At 43.9% G+C, this 20,727-nt stretch overlaps 1 protein-coding gene across 1 annotated transcript in view; it reads right to left on the bottom strand.

Annotated features, from left to right (window-relative positions):
- LOC121573623 (protein NLRC3-like) overlaps positions 1-20,727 on the bottom strand; it is a 61,747-nt gene that overhangs the window by 26,013 nt on the left and 15,007 nt on the right. The gene's annotated exons all lie outside the window — the stretch shown is intronic.

Raw genomic sequence — 20,727 nt, 5'->3', positions numbered from 1 at the left:
GCCACTATAGTACCTGGTCAATATAATGGATAATCTGATAGAGCAGCCACTAGAGTACCTGGCCAATATAATGGATAATCTGATAGAGCAGCCACTATAGTACCTGGCCAATATAATGGATAATCTGATAGAGCAGCCACTATAGTACCTGGTCAATATAATGGATAATCTGAGCAGCCACTATAGTACCTGGCCAATATAATGGATAATCTGAGAGCAGCCACTATAGTACCTGGCCAATAATGGATAATCTGATAGAGCAGCCACTATAGTACCTGGCCAATATAATGGATAATCTGATAGAGCAGCCACTATAGTACCTGGTCAATATAATGGATAATCTGAGAGCAGCCACTATAGTACCTGGCCAATATAATGGATAATCTGTGCACTAGGGCAACAAGCAGATATAGTGGTGACGTCAATATAAGGACAACGTGGCAGGTTAGGAGGTAAACTAACACAGCAGGTTAGGAGAACTAACACAGCAGGTTAGGAGAACTAATACAGCAGGTTAGGAGAACTAACACAGCAGGTTAGGAGAACTAACACAGCAGGTTAGGAGGAGAACTAACACAGCAGGTTAGGAGAACTAACACAGCAGGTTAGAAGAACTAAAACAGCAGGTTAGGAGGAGAACTAACACAGCAGGTTAGGAGAATGAACACAGCAGGTGAGGAGAACTAACACAGCAGGTTAGGATAACTAACACAGGTTAGGAGGAGAACTAACACAGCAGGTTAGGAGGAGAACTAACACAGCAGGTTAGGAGAACTAACACAGGTTAGGAGGAGAACTAACACAGCAGGTTAGGAGGAGAACTAACACAGCAGGTTATGAGGAGAACTAACACAGCAGGTTAGGGAGGAGAACTAACACAGCAGGTTAGGAGGAGAACTAACACAGCAGGTTAGGAGGAGAACTAACACAGCAGGTTAGGAGAACTAACACAGCAGGTTAGGAGAACTAACACAGCAGGTTAGGAGGAGAACTAACACAGCAGGTTAGGAGAACTAACACAGCAGGTTAGGAGAACTAACACAGCAGGTTAGGAGAAGTAACACAGCAGGTTAGGAGGAGAACTAACACAGCAGGTTAGGAGGAGAACTAACACAGCAGGTTAGGAGGAGAACTAACACAGCAGGTTAGGAGGAGAACTAACACAGCAAGTTAGGAGGAGAACTAACACAGCAGGTTAGGAGAAGTAACACAGCAGGTTAGGAGACTGAGGTTAAGGTTAGGAAAAGGGTTAGGCTTAGCTAAAATGCTACATTTGTCAACAACTGTTGTCCCCAACGCAACCACTAGACAGAGCTGTAGGCCTACTCCATCTAGCCACAACGGTAGAAATGTAAACAAACCATCGGAGTTGTGCCTGTTGCCATAGAAATAGAGGACTCATCAGGGATATAACCGGTTTTAGCATGGACATTGCGCTTGAGGCCTTCCACCATTTTAAAGTAGTCAACTGGATGGGGATTCCTGTGAGTTGGGAGCAATCAGCCAATGAAGAAGAAGAAAATGTACTACTTTAAAATGGAGATAGCCTGAATGGCTCTGCCCATTTTGTCCCAGATGCTATAATGGCACAGATACAAAGATGATTCCCTTTATCTCTATTGCCTGTTGTTCACACACATATCTGCCCTCTCATTGGCTAGATGGTCCCATCGAAAATGTATGCATAATTTTTTAGATGGAAAATGGTTGAAAAATGTATCTATGCCTTCTGATTTCCCTAAAACACAGACTCTTAAGCTTTCATTTGATACCCAATTTGATATTCTCCTATGACCTTCACATGTTGGTGCTCATGGGTCCTTTTACATGGAAATTACCTTATGCAGAAAAATGTCCAATGATGGAAAAGTTTGTTTGTCTGGCAAGTGCATTTGATAGTGCCTGAGCTTGGGTGTACTCGTTAGTGAACACCGTACCAAACCGTAGCAAAATGTTTCAACAACAAGACTTGTCTATTGGACAAATTCTGGTAGGTCCCTAGTGGTGGGATAGGCAACTTTGATGTGGGTGGGTGCCACAAAAAAAAACAGAACTCATCATGGGGTGCCGCAGTGTCTCTGCGTACCCACATCCATAATAGTTTTCATGTTCATTTCCTGCAATTCTACACATTTCGCCATGAGGGCGGAGAGAATATTTCGCAATTTTTCTAACTCATTTCGCCAACAAACTGCAATTCTACACATTTCGCCAAAGGGTGGAGGCAAATGTTTGCCGTTTTTAATATGATAACTGACGATCAATGGTCCCCACCCGCGGTCTGTAATTCAGTAACCTACCAATCTAAAAACAAATGTAGCTGACATGGGCTAATTGAGTGACTGCTGAGGCACAACCACATTTCCAAATTGCACCTCGTGTGTTCTATTATTCTAACGGTCAACAGCAAGTTGAGACCCAGACTGAGTTCCAAAACAACGTCTTTTATTATTGGTCCGCGGGACTACAAAAAGGTGGGTCGCGGCCCGCCAGTTGCCCATCCCTGGTTTAGTGAATACACCCATGCAGCGCTTGAGTTCCCTTGAGGTGCGATCAGTTTATCTCGCCCGGGGCACCGGGGTTTTGCATTCAGAGAAAAGGTGTGCTGCCGATTCAACCTGTGGTTAACAATGCGCGTACGTGAGCCGGTAAATTATATCGAGTGGCGCACCTGCGCCAAACGGACCACTGCCTTTCTGATCCGTCACCAGAAAGCTTTAAACTTAAAATTTGATTTAGCCCTACATTTAAATAGTTTCTATGCACATTGTTGCACGTCACTTTTACTTGACGAGACATACTATTTTATTTAGTGGACAGCTTTACATAATTCCGATGCACGTCTTCTTTCAGGAAGTGAAAGTGCGCAGTTTCCACAGTCTTTCACGCGGATAATTATCACGATAATGTGCTGTCAATCGCCTATAACAATAATACCCATAATCATAGCCCTGTAGCCTTTCACATCACATTCGATCTTATTGATTAGGCTGATCACTAACACCAATGTTAATTAGCCTAAATTATCATTCATGAAAGCTGAAATCAATATTGTAATAACTTGGCGGATGTCTTACCCCCCTAAATCATCTCTCTCTTTATGATAGCCTAACTTCTCAAAAAATAATTTTCTACATTAAATTGTACAAGAACGCTACAAACCTCTTAAACATTTTTCCTCGACGACAACGTCCTCTACTTCCTTATACATGTATTTCCTATTTCAAACTAGTGATGGGGTCGTTCGCGAAAGAACGGCTCTTTGTGAACGGATCTTTTTTCGCGAATATCGGGAATCGAATTGCATCGGTGAAAGAGCCGTTAATTTGTTCTCCCTGATTTACATGCAGCCAGGAGGTGCTTTTTGAGCTCAAAACAACGATCACCCGCAGATAAGTTACACAATAATTATCTAAAGAGGGTGAATCCTTACTGCAGAAACAATAAATAGTGGGGAGAGCGCGTCATTCTGCTCCAGGCTTATGTTTATAGTGCGTTAAAAATAAACTTTATTTTTTAAGCAGGTGATCTAATAATTTATCCAGGTAAAAATGTATTTGAACGCGCATTTCACTATCTGACATAATGGTAGTCTACCTTTTGACCTTTATATTGTAGATTTGCAATTAATCATTTTAAATGAAGAGCCATTTGGGAGCCAAATGATGGCTCTCTTATGTGAACAGAGTCAAATGAACCGGCTCACCAAAAATACTCATAGGTTTATAGCCTATTATATATTGATATTTAGGTCATGTAAAGTCTCCATACACTTAAGGCAAGTATCCAGCCGATACGTTCATATTCTATCTATAGTAAAAGTCGATTTATATTTTGTATTTAATGATTTAATGAAATTAGGGAGTGGTCGAAATGCACGCAATTGTTCACAATGGGGGAGGGTCATGCTCTTTCGCTTGGTCTCAATCACATGATCCATGGCCTCTACTGTAGGCCCAAGGCTATAGGAAGAGAATGCTCGGAGAAGAACAGCGCCAAGTTCCATTTCTAATAAAATGTACTTTCTTTTCCGGAGTTTTTGCACTGCTGCTGGGATGGTGTATACAGTGTTACACAGTGCAATGGATAGGTTATCCCAATCATGAGCCCTGTTCTACCCTGCTCTTGCTGATGTAAACCCCGGTGTGCTTCCTAATCAATGGATGTGCTGTGTACCGTGGGACTTCAGGAGGCGAGTCAAAGGCTTCTAACGGAAAAATACATTTTAAAAAAGGTTTAAAAAAAATTATATATCTGTGTGTGCGGACTAGTCTTACTTACTTCCTGTTCAGTTTGAGAAGGAGTACGTGAACAGGAGAAGGAAGACAGGAGGGAAGCTCGCTACTGCTGTAATTGATATGAATAAAAACAATATGTTTTGTTGCCCCATAATGAAGCTATTTATCAGAGTTATTGACCTCTCTTTACCATTTATATAAATACTACTGGTCTATGTATTAAAATCCTGTAATATTCTTCTATATGCAGACTATACGGTTATGCGCCGACTGTTGACCAAGCTATGTTAGAGCTGCAATCTGATTTAGTTACATTACAGGAAGCCCTTGTTGATTTAAAACTCGTACTTATTGCGGATAAAACTAAATATGTTGTTCTCTTATTCACTGAATAAACTGTCTCCGATGGGCTACATATTCACTCATTGGGTGGCTCTGTTATGGAGCGCGTTCCCGCTTATAAATATCTGGGCATTTGGGTTGATAAAGATCTAACGTTTAAAAAAACATACTGATGAGCTAGTTAAAAAGCTAAGATTTTAAAGTGGGCTTCTTTTTTATTAACAGCAGGAAGCAGTTGTGCTGTCAACTTTCCTTCCAGTTCTTGACCGCGGTGACTCCATTTACCAGAATGCAGCAGCCACTACTCTTAAACATTTGGATGCCGTCTACCATAGCGCCTTTCACTTTATCACAGGTGATAGTTTTAATACACATCGCTGCATCCTGTATCAAAAGGTTGGCTGGTCCTCACTAAAATCCCATAGATCACTTCATTACTCCCTTCTTGTTTACAGAGCTCTTGTCCACAAGCTTCCAACATACCTCACTTCCCTGTTGAAATATAACAACATGAGATACCAAACCCGTTCGCAAGGTTGGTTAACTCTTGGGGTCCCGCTTGTCTCTACACATTTTTTGGTAAATCTGCCTTTTAGTTTTAACGCACCACAGTTATGGAACACAAAACGAATCACCAATTCGATGATTCGAATCCATCTGGATTCCCAGGTGCTGATAGGGCAGTTTAAAACTCTGTTGTTAAATGAGTCCCACTGAAGTGTGTAATCACCTGATGTCATGTATTTATAGCTGTCTGGTAGTTTCTCTTTGTCTTTTGTTGTTGTGTTGATGGAATTTTTGTCCTCAAGACACCATTACAAATGAGACACTGGTTTCAGTTGGGCTCCCCTGATTAAATTCAGGTAAATAAAGAAATAAACCATAAACCAGAAATTTCCATAACTTACCCATGAAGCGGCAGCCGCGGAGATGGACAGTGCATGGGTGCTGAAAGTAGGCTAATTCAAGAAGGCTTCATTCACTTAAACAACCTTCATTTTAATGTCGCTTTAGGCCACTAACAACGAGGGATTTGTGTTGCATATAGAATATCATTGGTTTGTCTCTATGACATTCAGAGGCTGTGCTACAACTTTCTATAGCCGAGGAGACAAAAACATTGACTTTGCTTGGGAAATAATGTCTGATTCTGTCACTATCAAATTGACTTTCAACTGGCTACTAAACAACATACTAACTGTAAATCAGTCAGGAGCAAAGCCAGGTAGCCTAAGAAGGAACGAAAATCAATGATTTAGTCTATATTATTATTATCATTTCAGAAATAAATGGTGAAGCATTTGTGACACGCTACAGGCTGGCAGGAGCGCATTTCAACAACAACACTTCAACATCATGCCTATACAGTTAGCATTTATGCTATATAAAATTAAATCAAACAAATATCACTTAAAGCAGGAGCGCATTTCAACAACAACACTTCAACATCATGCCTATACAGTTAGCATTTATGCTATATAAAATTAAATCAAACAAATATCACTTAAAGCAGGAGCGCATTTCAACAACAACACTTCAACATCATGCCTATACAGTTAGCATTTATGCTATATAAAATTAAATCAAACAAATATCACTTAAAGCAGGAGCGCATTTCAACAACAACACTTGAACATCATGCCTATACAGTTAGCATTTATGCTATATAAAATTAAATCAAACAAATATCACTTAAAGCAGGAGCGCATTTCAACAACAACACTTGAACATCATGCCTATACAGTTAGCATTTATGCTATATAAAATTAAATCAAACAAATATCACTTAAAGCAGGAGCGCATTTCAACAACAACACTTTAACATCATGCCTATACAGTTAGCATTTATGCTATATAAAATTAAATCAAACAAATATCACTTAAAGCAGGAGCGCTCAGCATTTTCAACAACACTTCAACATCATGCCTATACATTTAGCATTTAGGCTATATAAAATTAAATCAAACAAATATCACTTAAAGCAGGAGCGCTCAGCATTTCAACAACAACACTTCAACATCATGCCTATACAGTTAGCATTTGTGCTATATAAAATTAAATCAAACAAATATCACTTAAAAATGCCTTATTAGGCTATACAGTCATTCTACACAGCCTTTGGTGAATTCACTTTTAGAAACATGAGTTTGGCCAGTGTTTGGTTTGAGAATCATGTGGTTAGCTAGGTTATAGCTTAGTTTAGCCTAATTTGGTAATTTAGCAGATGCTTAATGTTCCCATGCGCTAATCACAGTCAACACAAATCTATTTCGTAACAACAATATCATGGAATAAATCAGAAAATGATAGTTTCCCAAATGAAATAAAGTTCCAAGTGCATAAAGGCCAACCTCATGATACGCGGCTGCTGTGTTAAACAACATTATTTTATTTTGCAAATTCATTGATGATCAAATAGTTCAGTTGTAACTGGTTCTGTTGTACTTATTTTTTTACAGTTGAAATACAACTTTAGCACTGTTCCAAAACTTAGACTATCCTCTTTCTTAACAACAGCCTGAATAGAAATCAAAACGTCTCCGGTGAACAGCCTGTATAGAAATCAAAACGTCTCAGGTGAACAGCCTGTATAGAAATCAAAACGTCTCGGTGAACAGCCTGTATGAAACACGGTGAACAGCCTGTTGAATCAAAACGTCTCCGGTGAACAGCCTGTATAGAAATCAAAACGTCTCCGGTGAACAGCCTGTATAGAAATCAAAACGTCTCCGGTGAACAGCCTGAATAGAAATCAAAACGTCTCCGGTGAACAGCCTGTATAGAAATCAAAACGTCTCCGGTGAACAGCCTGTATAGAAATCAAAACGTCTCCGGTGCTGCAGCGTGCGCTCATTCGTTGTCATGCTCTGTTGTGGTATTAAAATAGATTTCTGCTTGTCTCCAGTCATGTAAAATGACAAAGAATTGCATGAAATGCCTTTTTATAAAAGCTATCTTTTCTTCACCCCTACCATTGTCCGTGGTGGTCTGCGAATCCACAACCTTCTGGCTACTTTGCCATGTGATGGTTACAAAACAACGAACAGTTTCTAAAACTCCATATCTAAAGGCTGTGGTCTGTCCTAGGAGTGAGGGTAATTTGGGGTATAGGGGAGGGTCACTTTTTTCCCCCCTCATGTTTTACAAATTCACATACACAGATAGACAGACACATAGATACATTCCATTCCTTTTAATTTAATCTATGAAATGTATTTGACAGGGATACTGCACATCAATCAACATTTCAGTAAAGGTGTCAGATTTAGCCAGCTAGCTAGTTTTCAACTGTAGTCCCTGGGCAGGTAGATAAAAAAATAAAATTGCCCTAGCACTAACACACCCGATACAAAAACAATCAAAGGCTTGATGATGAAGTTAATTAGTTGAATCTAAGGTGTTAGTTCTAGGACCAAAAACTAAAACAAGCACCTCCTGGGGGCCCTGGAGGAGAGCATTGAAAAAGGCTGAGCCAGAATAACGTCATTCAAATGAAGTCATTATTTGTTAATGAACTAACTGACACGTTGTAGTCCTACATCAGTTGTACAACTTCAGTGTGGACTTTACAGGTCCCTATGGCTGTGTTTACACAGGCTGACCAATTCTGGGTTCTTTTCTTTCACTCATTGGCTTTTGACCAATCAGATCAGCTTATTTTGCCAATTAACAGGAAACATATCAGAATTGGGCTGCCTGTGTAAAACGCAGGTGATCCGCCTTCTCAATGAGACAGTCTGTTATAACATGGCCAGAAACTTATGAGAGTGGAAACATTATGCTTTGGGGGTGTTTTTCTGCTAAGGTGACAGGACAACTTCACCGCATCAAAGGGACAATGGACGGGGCCATGTACCGTCAAATCTTGGGTGAGAACCTCCTTCCCTCAGCCAGGGCATTGAAAATGGGTCGTGGATGGGTATTCCAGCATGACAATGACCCAAAACACACGGCCAAGGCAACAAAGGAGTGGCTCAAGAAGAAGCACATTAAGGCCCTGGAGTGGCCTAGCCAGTCTCCAGATCTTAATCCCATAGAAAATCTGTGGAGGGAGCTGAAGGTTCGAGTTGCCAAACGTCAGCCTCAAAACCTTAATGACTTGGAGAAGATCTGCAAAGAGGATTGGAACAAAATCCCTCCTGAGATGTGTGCAAACCTGGTGGCCAACTACAAGAAACGTCTGACCTCTGTGATTGCCAACAAGGGTTTTGCCACCAAGTACTAAGTCATGTTTTGCAGAGGGGTCAAATACTTATTTCCCTCATTAAAATGCAAATCAATTAATAACATTTTTGACATGCGTTTTTCTGGATTTTTGTTTTGTTATTCTGTCTCTCACTGTTCAAATAAACCTACCATTAAAATTATAGACTGATCATGTCTTTGTCAGTGGGCAAACGTACAAAATCAGCAGGGGATCAAATACTTTTTTCCCTCACTGTATGTACATGGTTTGAGTCAATTTCATTTGAATTCCAGTTAATTCAGAAAGTTAACCAAATTCCAATGCCAAATTGTCTTAATTGAAAAGCATTGAAGGAGAATTGGAATTAGAATTTCAGTCTGCTTCCTGAATTGACTGACATTTTAATGGAATTGACCCCAACCCTGACTATGTATTGGTTTACCAACCTTTCTCAATATATTTTTCAATGATGAATTCTCACACACAGGGGCCATTTTGAGGCAGAACCAATCTGTGTCAGTTTTGAGCCACAGCACTTGTCAGTTGCACTGCAGAGACTGGGTTAAGATGTCAACCAACCTGTCTTGGGGTTGATGAACATGGCAGGTGGCATGTTGAGTGGCAGGTGGCATGTCTCTTAAAGTCACCCAGTTCAGCAGTGGTGAGCTCCCTTCACTTCCCTGGAACATTAAGTCATTATAGTGAATACACATGACTTCATTTAGTGAATTACATGACTAATTTCTTTATTTCATTCAGTTCAATCCAATTCAATTAAACTGAATCCAATCCATTCAATTCAATTCAACAGAGTCCAATCAATTCAATTCCAATCCATTCAATATGATTCAATTCAGTTGTTACTGGAGATTTCCAGAGAGGTGTAGGTGTGTCCATGGATGGTGGTTGTAGTCTGGGTCAGATAAGTCTGGACAGGTAGACAGGAAGATTGTGGTGTAAGAGACAACGAACACTGTGGCAGGCAGGCAGGCAGTCAGTCAGTCAGTCAGTCAGTCAGTCAGTCAGTCAATCAATCAATCAATCAATCAATACCTGCTGGCGTCCAGAAAGAAAACAAATACTATTTCGGTAAGGTCTGGCAAACACACGTCCAAAACACACACGTATGTAAATACCAACACAGCGTGTATCCGCAAAATCATCACACACAGGCAAGTCGATTAGTATTTTGTGTAAATGGAGAATATGATGGACAAGCTTATTCATAACAATAAAAAGGTTGATAACAAGATGCAATCATTTGCCGTTAGATAATTACAAATAGACATCTATTTCCTAGGCTATTATTTATTTCGTTTCCATGCTCATTGCATAATAAATTCCTCACCTTTTCTGTGATGGTTTCATACTCACGTGGTAGCATATAGACCTACAACAAGGTTACTGTTCCAACCATCTCTCGTTTAATTGGACCCATTTCACAGCAGTAAATAGATCAGCTATTTCAAGTATTTTGCTCTATGCAAAATACCAGGGGTCTCATTTATAAACGTTGCCTACACACAAAATATGCCACAAAACATGCATGTGCCACTTTTCACGCAAATGTTGTCATTTATAAAAACTGAACTTGACCTGAGAATTTGCTGCAAACTTTAGACCATGCGTGCGCACAGTTTCTAGTGGTTGAAGTCTTGCATATTAAGAAGGCAAAAGTAGCCTAGTAGCTTTGTGCAGATGGGGAATATATGACGAGACTCTTATTCAGAACAAAATAACCGGTAGGCCTAGCTAAATATAATAACAAGATGCAATCATTTGCTGCTAGTGAAAATCCATTTATCTTTACATTCTAAAATAATTAGAAATAGGCATACATTGCCTGTTATTGCAGAATAAAGCCTATACTCGCGAAATATCCTATAGGCCAACAACAAGTTCGGATTGGCTACCATTCGTCCCATCTCTCATTTAATAGGACCCACTTCACAGTAGTAAATAGATCAGCTACAGTATTTCCAGCAGCCTATTTTGCTCTATGCGATCCGATCCGAAGCGCAGTTTAACGTTAGAACAGACGATTCACCTTTTCCATTGACGTTTGTAGGCGACGTCTGAATGATGTAATGTGACATTTCTTGCGTAGACAATATTTCATTTACAAACATAACACATTATCATAATCATTGCATAATAAATTCCTCACCTTTTCTGGCCATGATGAGTTCATATTCCCGATGTAGCCATACAACAAATTACCATGCGCATTTCTCATTTAATTGGGCCTATCAGAGAGGCTATTATTTAAAGTGTTTGCTCTATGCAGATGACAGGGTGCGCGGCGCGGTTTATAACATACAGCAGAATGGAACAGGTGAACAGACAGATGATCTTTTGGATTGAAGTGTGTAGGCTACCAATAAACTCTAGTTTATTTTTATTTTTTCGAGTAGACAATGTTTCCGAATTTGTGGTTAGTGAAGCATATTTAGTTTCGGGAAAAAGTGAATGCAAAACATTACTGCATTCAAACGATCTGTTTACAGGTCCACAACTATTTGCAAGTGTTTTTGTTTTTCAGAAACGGTCAGATAGACCGACAGCAAATGTCACTGTAAAATAAAACATTCTGCCAACACCTCCAAAGACATTTGAAGTTCGCCATGGATATTTCCTTTAGATACAGTGGGGAAAAAAAGTATTTAGTCAGCCACCAATTGTGCAAGTTCTCCCACTTAAAAAGATGAGAGAGGCCTTTAATTTTCATCATAGGTACACGTCAACTATGACAGACAAAATGAGAAAAAATTTTCTCCAGAAAATCACATTGTAGGATTTTTAATGAATTTATTTGCAAATTATGGTGGAAAATAAGTATTTGGTCAATAACAAAAGTTTCTCAATACTTTGTTATATACCCTTTGTTGGCAATGATACAGGTCAAATGTTTTCTGTAAGTCTTCACAAGGTTTTCACACACTGTTGCTGGTATTTTGGCCCATTCCTCCATGCAGATCTCCTCTAGAGCAGTGATGTTTTGGGGCTGTCGCTGGGCAACATGGACTTTCAACTCCCTCCAAAGATTTTCTATGGGGTTGAGATCTGGAGACTGGCTAGGCCACTCCAGGACCTTAAAATGCTTCTTACGAAGCCACTCCTTCGTTGCCCGGGTGGTGTGTTTGGGATCATTGTCATGCTGAAAGACCCAGCCACGTTTCATCTTCAATGCCCTTGCTGATGGAAGGAGGTTTTCACTCAAAATCTCACGATACATGGCCCCATTCATTCTTTCCTTTACACGGATCAGTCGTGTCACAGTTTACTAAGCCAGAACCCAGAAGCAGACCAGGACAAGGTACTTTGAGACAAAGGTGAGTGTTTATTTAATTGACTCCCGAGTGAGGCTGAATAATCCAGGGAACAGAGCGGGTGGCGTGGATGGGTTGTTGAGGGTGCAGTGGTAGGTCCAGAAATGGCTCGGCAGCCGCCGACCATCAGGCAGAGGTTGGGTGAAGGTTCCGGGTGAGAGACTGCAGACAGAACAAAACGGAGGTGAGTACACAGCAAATCAACAAGGTGCAAAACAACAAAACTAACGCTAGAACTCAAAGGCTGATACGCTGACAAACATACTGTTCATGGCTAACGCATCCGGCAGGAACTGGATGTTAGGCCAGAGCCTAAGAAGGGTGATGATCAGGACCAGGTGTGCAGATTGCTGATGGGATGCAGGTGCGGAAATCAAGAGCGCTCCCCGGAGCGTTCCCGAACCCTCGGGAAACTGGAGCTACTGAACAAAACACTAGTCACCAGACAGGACCCGACTCAGACTGCCGGGATCGTTACAGTACCCCCCCTCCGACGAACGCCACCGGGCGGACTCCCGGAGCGCCAGGATGGAGGCGGTAGAAGTCACTGATGAGGTCAGCATCTAGGACCTGTCGCCGCGGAATCCAACTCCTCTCTTCAGGACCATACCCCTCCCAGTCCACGAGATACTGGAAACCCCGGCCCCGCCGTCTGGAATCCATGATGCGACGCACCGTGTAGGCAGGACCACCTCCGATCATCCGAGGAGGAGGAGGAGGAGGCGGAGGAGGCAACAGAGGACTGAGGAAGACAGGCTTGAGGCAGGAGACATGAAAGGTGGGATGGACTCTGAGCGTCCTCGGTAGTTTGAGTCGAACTGCCACTGGATTGATCACCTTCTCCACCACAAACGGACCAATGAACTTCGGTAACAACTTCCTAGACTCAGTCCGTAACGGAAGATCCCGTGTGGCCAACCAAACCCTATCTCCGATGGTATAGGTGGGAGCGGGGATCCGGCGACGATTCGCCTGGAGCTGATACCGGTCCGAAACTCTAAGGAGTGCCTTTCTGGCCCGATGCCAGGTCCGGTGGCAACGACGAATATGGGCCTGAACAGAAGGCACTGAGAGCTCCTTCTCCTGAGAAGGGAACAGGGGAGGTTGGTAGCCATACAGGCACTGGAAGGGAGACATCCCAGTGGCAGATGTAGGGAGAGTATTGTGGGCATACTCAACCCAAGGCAACTGAGAGACCCAGGAGGTGGGGTTGGAAGAGACCAGACAGCGTAGCGTGGATTCCATCTTCTGGTTGGCTCTCTCCGCCTGACCATTGGATTGGGGGTGAAAACCAGATGTGAGACTGACTGTAGCTCCAATGGCCAAACAGAAGGACTTCCAGACAGCAGAGGTAAACTGAGGGCCACGGTCGGAAACGATATCACTGGGCAAACCGTGGACCCTGAAAACCTCCCTAACCAGGATCTCGGACGTCTCCGAGGCAGAGGGAAGCTTGGCAATTGGCACAAAGTGGGCGAACTTGCTGAATCTGTCCACGATAGTCAGAACGACCGTGTTCCCCTCAGAAGCGGGCAACCCAGTGACGAAGTCCAGGGCCAGATGCGACCATGGACGCCGGGGAATAGGAAGGGGGTGAAGTAGTCCAGAGCTGGGCCGATTGGTACTCTTATTCTGCGCACACACTGGACAGGCAGCCACAAAACCCCGAGTATCCTCGGCCATGGCAGGCCACCAAAAACGTCTGCGAAGAAAACGCCATTGTCCGAGCCACGCCAGGGTGACAAGCCATCTTGCTGGCGTGGGACCATTTGAGGACCGCAGGACGAACCGACTCAGGCACAAACAACCGACCGGGTGGACCGTTACCGGGACCGGGCTGAGTCCGAAGGGCCGCCAGCACCTCCTCCTCAATCTTCCACATAACTGCTCCCACGACGCAGTTCCGGGGGAGAATTGTCTCGGTCTTGGACCCACTCTCCTCCGTCTTGGAGAACATCCGGGACAAGGCGTCCGCCTTGCCGTTCTTAGATCCAGGTCGGAACGTCAGGGGAAAACTTGAATCGTCCGAAAAACAACGCCCACCTGGCCTGACGGGAGTTGAGACGTTTAGCCGATTGCACGTAAGCAAGATTCTTGTGGTCCGTCCAGACAATAAACGGTTGCTCCGCCCCCTCCAACCAGTGGCGCCACTCCTCCAAGGCAAGTTTCACCGCGAAAGCTCCCGGTTACCCACATCGTAATTCCTCTCCGCAGGCGAAAGGCGACGAGAGTAGTAGGCGCAGGGATGGAGTTTACTGTCCGTGGAGCATCGCTGCGACAGGATGGCGCCAACTCCCACATCAGACGCGTCCACTTCAACGACGAACTGACGGGCCGTGTCCGGTTGAGAGAGAATCGGTGCGTTGGTGAATCGCCTCTTCAAATCCAGAAACGCTCGATCCGCCTCCGGATTCCACTTGAAGGTCCTGATACTGGAAGTCAAGGCAGTTAACGGAGCGGCCACACGGCTGTAATCCCGGATGAATCTGCGGTAGAAATTCGCAAACCCCAAAAAATCTCTGGAGCTGCAATCTCGTACCGGGCTGGGCCCATTCCAGAACCGCTCTAACCTTCTCCTGGTCCATCCTAATCTCTCCCCTGGAGATGATGTACCCGAGAAAGGATGTCGTGTGGGCGTGAAACTCGCACTTCTCGGCCTTCACGAACAGGCGATTCTCCAACAATCGCTGCAGAACCTGCCGGACATGCTGGACGTGGTCGGAAGGTTCCTTCGAGAAGATCAGAATGTCATCCAGGTAAACAAACACAAAGAGACCGATCATATCTCTCAGGACGTCGTTCACCATACTCTGGAATACCGCTGGGGCATTGGTCAGTCCAAACGGCATCACCTGATACTCGAGTGACCCATCGGTGTATTGAAACCCGTCAACCACTCGTCCCCCTCTCTGATCCGGACCATGTGATACGCATTGCGTAGGTCTAGCTTGGTGAATACCGTAGCACCCTGTAAGGAGTCGAAGGCAGAACTCATCAAGGGCAGGGGATACTTGTTCTTGACCGTGATGGCATTCAACCCCCGATAATCAATACACGGTCGAAGAGAGCCATCCTTCTTACCCACAAAGAAGAATCCTGCCCCCCAGGGGTGATGACGAGGACGAACGAGACCAGCCGCTAGGGACTCCTTGATGTAGGTCTCCAACGCCTCACGTTCAGGTCGGGAGATACTGTATAACCTTCCCTTGGGGTAGACAGCTCCCGGGAACAGGTTGATGGCACAATCATATGGTCGGTGGGGAGGGAGTGACAGAGCCTTCTGCTTACTGAAAACTTCCCCCAAATCGTGATATGTCTCGGGAACCAGGGACAAATCTGGGGGTTTAGCCTCAATCACCTGACTGGGAACCGAATGGGGGCAGGCAGTCTTGAGACAGTTAGCATGACAATCAAGGCTCCAACTCGTTACCTTGCCCGTCACCCAATCGAACGTGGGATTGTGTTCCTTCAGCCAGGGGTATCCAAGGACCAGAGGAACATGGGAAGACGGCAGAATGAAGAATGAAATCATCTCAGAATGATTCCCCGACAACCGCATCTTAACCGGTTCAGTCCTCATCGTGATACGTGCCAGACTACTGCCGTTCAGAGTGGTCGCTTCAATGGCTTCCGGCAATTGCTCCTTGGAAAGCCCCAGCTGTTCCACCAACTCGGCATCAAGAAAGCTTCCATCGGCACCTGAATCGATAAAAGCGTTAATCGCTAAGCTTTGATTCCTGTTCACAAGGGTAGCCGGGAAACGGGGTCTGACAGAGGTACTGAGAGGTTGAAACTGGCTCGCTAAAAGTCCTCCCAACTTTAGCGAGCCGGGCAGTTTGACGACCGCCGGGAACAAGTGGAGATGTAATGTCCCGAGCGACCACAGTAGAGGCAGCAGTTGGTCTTACGTCTATGTTGACGCTCCTCCTTGGTTAACCCGTGCCGCCCCACTTGCATGGGTTCAGAATCGGGAGAGAGGTCCTCTCCACTAATCCTTTGTGGTGGAGAATGATCGACGTGTTCTGGTCCACCACCCGACCCGACTGGGAACTGAGAAGCTGATCGATTGGACGGACCCCATTGCTTCTCCCTCCTTCGCTCTCGGACTCGATTATCCACCCGAATAGACAAGGCTACCAAGCTGTCCAGGTCACTAGGCTCCGGATAGGAGATCAACTCATCCTTGAGCTGCTCCGACAGACCCTGGTAAAAGGCCGCTTGCAGAGACTCCTCGTTCCACCCACTCTCCACAGCCAACGTCTTGAACTCGATCACGAAGTCGGCCACGCTGCGAGTTCCTTGGTGAAGAGAAAACAGGCGCCTAGCTGCGTCCCTCCCTCGGACGGAATGGTCGAAGAGCTTCCTCATCTCGGCCGTGAACCCCTGGTATGAAGCCATGCAGGGATCCTGTCGTTCCCAAACGGCTGAAGCCCACTCCAGCGCCGACCACGCAGCAACTCAATCACAAAGGCTATCCTAGCCTTGTCTGTGGCATAAGAGTAGGGCTGTAGATCGAACACTAATCCACACTGCATAAGGAAGGAACGGCATCTTCCCAGCTCCCCCTCATATTTATCCGGCGTCGGAACCTTGGGCTCACGGAGGGACACAACTTCAGAAGCGGCAGGCGAGATGGGTGAAACCGGTAGTGGATCCTCCACCGGGCACTTGCGTTGGTTCTGAACCTCCGTCAGACCGGCAGAAAGGTTCCGAACTGACAACGCGATCTCCTGTAGTACCGTGCTATGATGGCCCAACATCTTCTCCTGCTGGGTAATGGCATGGCGAACAGAGTCCAGGTCCGCTGGGTTCATTACTGGCCGGATCGTTCTGTCACAGTTTACTAAGCCAGAACCCAGAAGCAGACCAGGACAAGGTACTTTGAGACAAAGGTGAGTGTTTATTTAATTGACTCCCGAGTGAGGCTGAATAATCCAGGGAACAGAGCGGGTGGCGTGGATGGGTTGTTGAGGGTGCAGTGGTAGGTCCAGAAATGGCTCGGCAGCCGCCGACCATCAGGCAGAGGTTGGGTGAAGGTTCCGGGTGAGAGACTGCAGACAGAACAAAACGGAGGTGAGTACACAGCAAATCAACAAGGTGCAAAACAACAAAACTAACGCTAGAACTCAAAGGCTGATACGCTGACAAACATACTGTTCATGGCTAACGATCCGGCAGGAACTGGATGTTAGGCCAGAGCCTAAGAAGGGTGATGATCAGGACCAGGTGTGCAGATTGCTGATGGGATGCAGGTGCGGAAATCAAGAGCGCTCCCCGGAGCGTTCCCGAACCCTCGGGAAACTGGAGCTTACGAACAAAACACTAGTCACCAGACAGGACCCGACTCAGACTGCCGGGATCGTTACAAGTCGTCCTGGTCCCTTTGCAGAAAAACAGCCCCAAAGCATGATGTTTCCACCCCCATGCTTCACAGTAGGTATGGTGTTCTTTGGATGCAACTCAGCATTCTTTGTCCTCCAAACACGACGAGTTGAGTTTTTAACAAAAAGTTCTATTTTGGTTTCATCTGACCATATGACATTCTCCCAATCCTCTTCTGGATCATCCAAATGCACTCTAGCAAACTTCAGACGGGCCTGGACATGTACAGGCTTAAGCAGGGGGACACGTCTGGCAGCGTCCCTGGCGGCGTAGTGTGTTACTGATGGTAGACTTTGTTACTTTGGTCCCAGCTCTCTGCAGGTCATTCACTAGGTCCCCCCGTGTGGTTCTGGGATTTTTGCTCACCGTTCTTGTGATCATTTGACCCCACGGGGTGAGATCTTGCGTGGAGACCCAGATCGAGGGAGATTATCAGTGGTCTTGTATGTCTTCCATTTCCTAATAATTGCTCCCACAGTTGATTTCTTCAAACCAAGCTGCTTACCTATTGCAGATTCAGTCTTCCCAGCCTGGTGCAGGTCTACAATTTTGTTTCTGGTGTCCTTTGACAGCTCTTTGGTCTTGGCCATAGTGGAGTTTGGAGTGTGACTGTTTGAGGTTGTGGACAGGTGTCTTTTATACTGATAACAAGTTCAAACAGGTGTCATTAATACAGGTAATGAGTGGAGGACAGAGGAGCCTCTTAAAGAAGAAGCTACAGGTCTGTGAGAGCCAGAAATCTTGCTTGTTTGTAGGTGACCAAATACTTATTTTCCACCATAGTTTGCAAATAAATTCATTAAAAATCCTATAATGTGATTTTCTGGAGAAAAAAAATCTCAATTTGTCTGTCATACTTGACGTGTACCTATGATGAAAATTACAGGCCTCTCTCATCTTTTTAAGTGGGAGAACCTGCACAATTGGTGGCTGACTAAATACTTTTTTTCCCCACTGTATACTGTCTGGGCCTAATTCCAATCCTTCCAAAGTATACAGCAAATAAGGGCGTTATTGTCACCATAAAGGGTGAATGATGGGCGTATTTCACGTGGAGTTATAACGCTCATTGTTACTCATCAAACCACAACTGAGTGAGACAAATAAAACCTTTTGGTTGTATTCAATATCTGACACTAGCAGTAGGCAATACTCACCAATACGCCATCCATCCTCAACAGCTCCCCCTGTAGGCGGATCGGCAACATTGCTGTTCTGCAGAATGAACAAGTCGTGCTTTCCACCTGAGCACTAAATTCAGTAGCGTGTTTTGCACATAACATCACCTATCACCTGCTCATTAAGAGTAGAAGCCTTCTCTGTTCACATAGCCTAGTTGAACTCGTTTTGGGATGGTGCTTTTATGGCGATGTGGGGGCCGTCTATTTCTCCGTTCGTATTTGGGAACCCATTGATGGCAAAGAAACCCCTCTTAACCTGTTGCGCGATGGTGGGAATTGTATGTTACAGTACGTTTTGCTGATGATTGCATCCAAAACATTGGCTCTTCAAGGGATGTGAGATGCCGCCGCTGGCCGATCGGCAAGCTCCGGCTGAAAAGTGTCCGTTGCCAAAAACCCGAGGATGGATAACACTTTGACGTGCACCCGAATGGCATGGGTTTGCCTTTCTAAAGTAGGTCTTAAATCCTCTCAAAGATCCTATAAGATTGGTTTTGGGAAACGATATCTGATGAGCCAATCTGTACTTTCTGCTAAAAAGTCCCACCTGTCTCTAAAAACGTGCTCTCTGTGAAATGCTGCTTTGCCAGATCTTCCAACAGAGCAGATCAGCCATCTCTCATTGGATTTCCATTATCTCAGTCTTTTATAGGATTTACACAATAGTTTCACTTTCACACGTACCTCTAATTTAACAAATGACTGTACTTTATATGGATTATTATCGTTACAAATGCACCGATGTGGTCAAATTATATTTAGCCTGTCAAGCCCGTTGCATGAATTCACAATGTCAATATAATTAAATAAATAAAATAATGTCATTATTACTCTCACAATTTCACACATTTTCAACATACAGTATATTTTCCCCGTTCTACGCTTGACAAGCAGTTCCCTTATTCCACCACTTGGCACTGATCGTGGTCATGGGGCTGAACACTCTCAAGCTAACATTTATATTGATAAATCTCACAACTATCTAGTAATCATTACTTTTAATGCTGTTAACAAATGTCGATGCTATAATATTATTTGTGCTATAAAGGCGATGGACTTTATTGCTTTTTTCATATTGTTAAACAAAATTCTAAGTCTGCTAACATTTCCTAATTTCAGTATTAAAAAAATCACTATCATCAAATCAAATCAAATCAAATTTTATTGGTCACATGCGCCGAATACAACAGGTGCAGACATTACAGTGAAATGCTTACTTACAGCCCTTAACCAACAGTGCATTTATTTTAAACAAAAAAGTAAGAATAAAACAACAACAAAAAAGTGTTGAGAAAAAAAGAGCAGAAGTAAAAATAAAGTGACAGTAGGGAGGCTATATATACAATAGAATAAAGTGACAGTAGGGAGGCTATATATACAATAAGAGGTGAGAGGTCTACCTCTACAATAAGAGGTAGACCCGTTCCTCTACTTCATTATAAATGGACTTCCTGTTTCAACACAGTGGGCGGATTCAACACCCATAGGTTCATGTAAAGTCTATATACACTTAATACAAGTATTCAGCCTATAAGTTAAGATTCTATCTAGTAAAACTGAAATTACATTATTTAATTTTAAAAGGTGATGTTTTGCAGTGCTACCAGGAGGGGGCAGTGTGACACAACAACCAGGTTTGGCAGAAGGACTCCAGACCAGTGGTTCCCAACCTGTGGTCCTTGGGGGGTGGTGCAGGTGGTCCTCAAATACTTTTAGATTGTAGTATTTTATTATTCAAAAATAATAACAGTTGGGAGTATTAATGGTATTATAAGCAATTTTACATTCCTTTTCACAATGCAACTAGTTTATAATAATAATAATAGACCTTTACAGGCTTTGTTACATTCTCATCTATTGATAGAATTTGACCGGCAATATATTTGATGTGAAAAAAAAACAGCGACTCCGTGAATGGTGGTCCTCAAGAGCTTTGGACGGTGATTTGATGGTCTCCAGAATGGGAAAGTTTGGGAACCGCTGAGTTAGACAGTCACATCTGTGTGGTAACATGATAGGATGGAAAACCAATGATATACAATGATTCTGCAAACCCAAAACAGACTGA

The sequence above is a fragment of the Coregonus clupeaformis genome, unplaced genomic scaffold, assembly GCF_020615455.1.
Source record: "Coregonus clupeaformis isolate EN_2021a unplaced genomic scaffold, ASM2061545v1 scaf0978, whole genome shotgun sequence".
Lineage (NCBI taxonomy): Eukaryota > Metazoa > Chordata > Actinopteri > Salmoniformes > Salmonidae > Coregonus > Coregonus clupeaformis.
This window is presented reverse-complemented; position numbering and strand designations above follow the sequence as displayed.